Consider the following 7,500-nt stretch of genomic DNA (forward strand, 5'->3'; position numbering starts at 1 on the left):
AGCGCTGCATTTGGGATGCCGTCAAGTCCCGGAGCTTTTGACGACGCCATCCTCGTTGCGGCCATAATCACCTCCTCGCTGGTGATCGGTGATACATCCGCTTCGTCGTCCATCTCAATCGCTGGCCACTCGAACGGCGGATGTGTCGGGAATAGGGTGTCTACAATCGGCTGTAGAACTGCGCGATCAGTCTCAGGTGGTGTGCGACTGCGCAGTTTGGCCATCACCACCTTGTACCCCATCCCGAACACATCATCCTCCACGCTATCGATCAGCTCCTGCATGCATCGTTCCTTGCTGTGGAGGATTTCCTGCGCAAGCAGCCCGCGTTGCCGAAGAAGATCGGAAGATGCGACGGCTCGATCTTCAGGAGTGGTAGCCCGATGGCGTTGTCCCTCAGCGACTGCGCAGCACTCCCGCAACCGCTCGATCTCAGGCGTCCACCAGTACATCTTCGGCGAGACACGAAAGGTTGGCCCGGTGACTCGCTGCATGACCCCGTCACAAGCAGCAGTTAAGCCGACGAGCAGTTCGTCCGGAGTTGATGCGAGGCTGAAGCGGCTGTTTGAGAGCGCTATCTCAAAGCACTCGCGATCGAACTGTGCCGTCTTCCACCTCACTCCGGCGTGCCTTGCTAGGCCGCTGGTGTTGTGCAGCCCTCCTCGTCGCTGTAGCTGGTGTTGATGCTGCTGATGTCGTCCACTCTGGCTTGTTCGCCTACTTGGAATGGCTACGCTGAATGCGATGTACCTGTGGTCACTGCCAGAGTATTTGTTGACGATACTCCATTCACCCGGAACTGCGACGCTTGGCGAGGCAAAGCTCACGTCGATCACGCTTTCACGTGCGACTCCGTTGCCGGTGAACGTTGGCTCGCTTCCAAGGTTCAGCGTCAGCAGCCCGAGATGGTTGACCGTTCCCATCAGATTCTCGCCTCGCGATGTTGTGCGAGCGCTGCCCCATTCCTCGTTCCACGCATTAAAGTCGCCTGCTAGCACCGTTGCAGGATACCCGGCGAGCGCCATTTCTACTGCTTCCAAATAGTCGTCGAACTCCGCATTGCTGATGCTGGGCGGTGCGTAACAGCTGGCAAAGGCAACGCCCCCGATTGTTGCAACCACCAATCCCGAGGCTGCGCTTCCTCCAAGATGTTGAATGGGGTATTCGCCGGTTGCAACAATAGCCACGTTCTGCTGCTCGTCGATCGCCCATTTGATGTTGTCACGCGGAGGCCTGTACAGTTCGCTGGCGATGACAACATGCGCGCCAACCTCCTTCGCCGTCTGCAGCATAAGATCTTGAGCTGCACGGCTCCGCCCGAGATTGATCTGCAGGACTTTTAACGTCGGCAGGTCGGGTGACCTATCGAGTGCGGGCCCTTGCAAATCGCGCAACACGGCTCCTCCTGGCAATCCATCGCCAGATGGCTCGTCTTCCCGCATCGGATGCAGGCGTCCGATCGATCGATCGCGCTCTTGCACTTCGCCTGCACGTGGCCGAGTTCCAGGCAACGGAAGCATCGTTGCAGCCAATCCTGTCGTTGCTGCACGCGGCTGACAGGACTCGAGGTGTACATCACCTTGATGTGCTGTCCTGCCAGCTTCTCCGCCGCCTTCTCGGAGACTCGAACCCAGGCCATCTTCGTCGAGTCGTTCATCGTGATCAGGCGAACCTCCTTCTCGCTGATGGGTTCCCCCGAAAGGGCTGTCAGCGCTTCCGCCACCTCCTTCACCGCCGCTAAAGGGTCGATATGATCTACTCGAACCTCGACTTTGTTGGTGATAAGTCTGCAACCGAGTGATGGAGTTGTTTTATCGCAGAATGCCTTCACTGCGTTAAACACCTCCAACGAGTTTGCGGATTCCGGCAAGCTCATAACCAATCGCGAGCGTGATGTTCGCCGTCCAATTCCGAGCACCTCAGACAGATGGGCCAGTTCTGTCGCCGAGCGAATCATCCGGTAGGCCTCCAAGTAGGCTTGACCCTCGCCTGGCGTGACTTCGATGGCGTCGGGACGATGTTTTGGCTGCCGATTAGTCACGTTTGTTGGAGCCTGCGCCTGCTGCTGGGTTTTGGACGCCGGCTGTGCTGCTGCTGTTTTCTGCTGCTGTGGTGGCTGCTTACGAGCCGGGCGCCGGACAACTTGCGCCCACGAGCCACCGTTATCGCCGATCGCATCCTCTGCAGCAGTAAGGGTGGGGAAGTCGCTGGATGGCTGCTGGCTTCGCTCACCCGTCTGCCGTTTCTGCTGCTGCTGTTGTTGCTGCTGCTGCTGCTGCTGCTGCTGCTGCTGCTGCTGCTGCTGCTGCTTCTGCTGCTGCTTCTGCTGCTGCTGCTGCTGCTGCTGCTGCTGCCGCTGCTTCTGCTGCTGCTGCTGTTGCTGTTTCGCCTGCTGCTGTTGCTGCTTCGCCTGCTGCTGCTGCTGCGACCCGGTGGCCGCCTGGCTGCGCTGTGCAACTGGTTGTAGTGGCGCGTCTGGAGAGGCATCTTGTTTGGCTGCAAGCTTCCGGATAAGCTCAGCCATCTCGCGAATTTCCTCCCGCAGTGCTTGCACTTCCTTCCAGTGCCGGCTGTCAGCTTCCTCCTTCGCCCGTTGAAGGTCCTTGATCATGTCAAGAAGCCCCTTGCGCTCATCCAGATTTGCCTGCAGCAACAACCGAGTGCTTATAAGCTCATCGGACATTATCGCGAGCGTGTTCTCCAGCGATGCCAACGACGCCATAACAGGCGCCGCCTCAGGAGCCTCAGGAGCTGGCTTGTTGCTGGAAGTCGCCTTCGTCGCCTTCGTCGTACTGCTCGATGCTGTGCTGCTGCGAGTAAGCAACACTTTCGGCTCAGCGGTGAGTTTTTTCGCGCCCTCCATCATGGTAGTGTCCACGGACACCGTCCGAGGACGCAGTAATCTGCTCATACCTCACTCCGACGCCCTCTGGTGGTGAGGGTTTCTGCCGCAATAATGGAGAACCCACAGGGATAACTGGCTTGTGGTCGCCAAGCGTTCATAGCGACGTGACTTTTTGATCCTTCGATGTCGGCTCTTCCTATCATTGTGAAGCAAAATTCCCCAAGCGTAGGATTGTTCACCCTTTCAAGGGAACGTGAGCTGGGTTTAGACCGTCGTGAGACAGGTTAGTTTTACCCTACTGGTGTGTGCTAATACGTGCTATCGTAACGGAACTCCTGTGCAGTACGAGAGGAACCACAGGTACGGACCACTGGCTCAATACTAGTTCGACCGGACTTTGGTATGACGCTACGTCCGCTGGATTATGCCTGAACGCCTCTAAGGTCGTAACCAATCCGAGCTGATAGCGCTTCAAAACCTAATGGGCAATCGGAAGCTAGCGGGCCTAACAACCCTCCGAGATCCGCTGGAACTGCCTCTGCAGCCTGGCGCCTCATCCCCGCTTCATAGACTGGGCCGCATCGCGCGGGGTCGCACTGCACGTGTTAGTACCTGACCATAGGGAACGCCGGTGGCCGCCGACCTCGCCGACCGTGGACTTGACTAGTTTCGATGCCCACCGACCGCCCGCAAACGACGGGACTTCAGGCTAGGAGTTTCAAGTTGTAGAGATGCGTTCGCATCGATCCTCTCAGGCGACCTACGCCTGGTGGTGTTATGGTGGACGCAAGGCACGTCCTGGCCCGGTAGTATGTACAAGAAAATGTACAAGTCCGGGAATACGGGGTGCATCGTATGTAACGTTCGATGTACATATAAAGCCTGGTAGGTGTTGGGATTATATCTGCAACACGGGCATTATCGAAAGATGGTTAAGTGGAGTCACCCAATGGGTGCCGTGCGTTATAAGGTACGTAATGCACAGTAGAGATACATTATCGGGAGGTGGAACCCGAAAAATGTACAAGTCCGGGAATACGGAAAAGTTCCCCATGAAAGGCTGGGGATACAATTATTGATACAAATAATGTGCCTAAGGGTACATTTATTTTTCTAAGTCCCAGAAATCCGTCACTGAACATCACGACTTACAAACACATCTTCCCCCGGTCCTCCCATACACGGCACGGGGACAAGTATGAAGAATGAAAATAATGTGTGTATGGAGCATATAATGTGCCTGAGAGCACATTTTTTTCTAAGTCCCAGAAATCCGTCACTGAACATCACGACTTACGAAGACATGTTCCCCCGGTCCTCCCATATACGGCACCGGGACAAGTATGAAGTATGAAAATTTGTGGTCACAGCGTGAAATCCCTCTAATGATCATGAAAATAGCATCGGATCACTTATCTGACCATAAAAAGTGAACCAAAACCCTATTTGGACAAACTTTTTGGTCCTATGAAAAATTCACTTTTCATATATGTCATGGTCGAAAATTTTCTAAGTCCCAAAAAATCACTTATTCTCGAATATCTCGAAAACTACGTATCGGACAGGGGTCAACCAAGGTGTTTTAGAAAGGTCTTTACAAGCTCTATTTAATGAGCCATAGCGACTTTCAAGTGATTTTTTGACACTTTTTCGCATATCGGCATCCTTGGTTCCCATACTGGCCATAGGCCATAGGGCACCGAACGGCCAACTTTTGGTCCGGGGGTGAAATTTTTTTTTCACGAGATTTTGATGAAAATGGCTTCGGAACGCGTTTCTAATAATGAAAAGTGAAACCAAACAGTATTTGCGAAGAAAAAATTGTCCTATGAAAAAATCACTTTTCATATATGTCATGGTCGAAAATTTTCTAAGTCCCAAAAAATCACTTATTCTCGAATATCTCGAAAACTACGTATCGGACAGGGGTCAACCAAGGTGTTTTAGAAAGGTCTTTACAAGCTCTATTTAATGAGCCATAGCGACTTTCAAGTGATTTTTTGACACTTTTTCGCATATCGGCATCCTTGGTTCCCATACTGGCCATAGGCCATAGGGCACCGAACGGCCAACTTTTGGTCCGGGGGTGAAATTTTTTTTTCACGAGATTTTGATGAAAATGGCTTCGGAACGCGTTTCTAATAATGAAAAGTGAAACCAAACAGTATTTGCGAAGAAAAAATTGTCCTATGAAAAAATCACTTTTTCTTAGGGTACGGGTCAAAAATTTTCTAAGTCCCAAAAAATCACATGTTCTCGAATATCTCGAAAACTACGTATCGGACAGGGGTCAACCAAGGTGTTTTAGAAAGGTCTTTACAAGCTCTATTTAATGAGCCATAGCGACTTTCAAGTGATTTTTTGACACTTTTTCGCATATCGGCATCCTTGGTTCCCATACTGGCCATAGGCCATAGGGCACCGAACGGCCAACTTTTGGTCCGGGGGTGAAATTTTTTTTTCACGAGATTTTGATGAAAATGGCTTCGGAACGCGTTTCTAATAATGAAAAGTGAAACCAAACAGTATTTGCGAAGAAAAAATTGTCCTATGAAAAAATCACTTTTTCTTAGGGTACGGGTCAAAAATTTTCTAAGTCCCAAAAAATCACATGTTCTCGAATATCTCGAAAACTACGTATCGGACAGGGGTCAACCAAGGTGTTTTAGAAAGGTCTTTACAAGCTCTATTTAATGAGCCATAGCGACTTTCAAGTGATTTTTTGACACTTTTTCGCATATCGGCATCCTTGGTTCCCATACTGGCCATAGGCCATAGGGCACCGAACGGCCAACTTTTGGTCCGGGGGTGAAATTTTTTTTTCACGAGATTTTGATGAAAATGGCTTCGGAACGCGTTTCTAATAATGAAAAGTGAAACCAAAAAGTATTTGCGAAGAAAAATTTGTCCTATGAAAAAATCACTTTTTCTTAGGGCACGGGTCAAAAATTTTCTAAGTCCCAAAAAATCACATTTTCTCGAATATCTCGAAAACTACTTATCGGACAGGGGTCAACCAAGGTGTTTTAGAAAGGTCTCAACAAGCTCTAAATAATGGGCCATAGCGACTTTTTAGTGATTTTTTGACAAATTTTGTCATATCGGCATCCCGAGTTCCCATACTGGCCATAGGCCATGGGGCACCGAACGAAAAAATTTTGGTCCGAGGGTCAAAATTTTTTTTCTCATAAATTTGTTCAAAACGCCGTCGGAACGCGCCTTAGATCATGAAAAGTGAAAAGAAACAGTATTTTGCAAAAGTTGGGGTGGCCTATGACTTACATGGCCACGTCCTAGGTCCGAGTTCCCGAGGTCGTGTTCTTCAGTGGCGGAAAAAAATGGCCACTTGTGGGAGATGCAAAATGTTCATTTTGTATTATAGGGGACACACTATCGAAGCGAAAATTTCAGAAATGGCCTAAAACGTGAAGAAATGATGGGGTATGTACGAAAAGAAGGTTTTTATGGTCAAACGGTGAAAATTTTTTTTTATGAAAAATTTTGGTCTCCCACCGTTCATGAATTTCTAGGACCAAAAATCGAAAAATTTGAAAACTTCACGATCGAAAGGGAAACGCATATGTGGTGTTCCTAGGTGTGTACGGTGTACGAAAAACGGGTTCACGATGAGATATCAGGCAAATAAGTGGACCTAAAGTGAGTTATACGGGTAAGACGAGGTGTCCAAAGACCGAAATAGGGGTACCAACTGAGAACGAAATGAAGGTCCCCGAAGTCGCCATACAAGTTATAGGAGGTGTCCAAAGTACGAAAAGAGTTCCATATTCGGCTGTTCCTACTATATGGTTCCCTGATTGCTGCTCCAAGGAGTAGTGAGGAAGTGTCCAAAGGTCTGTTGGGGGTATCGAGGTGATACCCTCGACGGACAATATGCACGAAAAGTGGTTCGATGATCTATCCTGTAGGTCGTACGGCAGCCATACCCGGCTGGAAGTACCGCGGTAATTCCGCAATAAAACGTTCGCCAGACGAACAAACAAATTGAATTAGCTCATCGTAGTGTACGGAAACGAAACGAAAATGTAAGGTGATTAGGGATCCGGGAGCAATCTCGCGATCCCATGGTTCGGTGTAAGAAATGATACGAAGTGTTCATAAGTCTCCTCTGGAGGCAGAACCATCGTAGCAAAGTTCGGGAACCCAAGGGTCACAAAAACTCGTAGGACGATATCCACGAATAATCGGGGACTTGTGGGGACTACCGTGCCCTGACAAGTCAACTACACCTTAACTGGTGATGGTCGTCCTACGGGGACCTGCGGGGAACAAAAGGGTCACAAAAACTCGTAGGACAATATCTCCGAATAATCGGGGACTTGTGGGGACCACCGTGCCCTGACAAGTCAACTACACCTTAACTGGTGATGGTTGTCCTACGGGGACCTGCCGGGAACCCAAGGGTCACAAAAACTCGTAGGACGATATCCACGAATAATCGGGGACTTGTGGGGACTACCGTGCCCTGACAAGTCAACTACACCTTAACTGGTGATGGTCGTCCTACGGGGACCTGCGGGGAGCAAAAGGAGTCAGAAACAATCGTAGGACGATATCCACGAATAATCGGGGACTTGTGGGGACTACCGTGCCCTGACAAGTCAACTACACCTTAACTGGTGATGGTCGTCCTACGG

General features: G+C 50.2%; 1 pseudogene; it reads left to right on the top strand.

Moving 5' to 3' along the window:
* Positions 1-3,623, top strand: part of LOC118515810 — a 9,555-nt pseudogene extending 5,932 nt beyond the window's left edge.
* The last annotated feature ends 3,877 nt before the right edge of the window (positions 3,624-7,500 follow it).

Source organism: Anopheles stephensi, unplaced genomic scaffold (assembly GCF_013141755.1).
Source record: "Anopheles stephensi strain Indian unplaced genomic scaffold, UCI_ANSTEP_V1.0 ucontig191, whole genome shotgun sequence".
In the NCBI taxonomy this organism is placed as follows: Eukaryota; Metazoa; Arthropoda; class Insecta; order Diptera; family Culicidae; genus Anopheles; species Anopheles stephensi.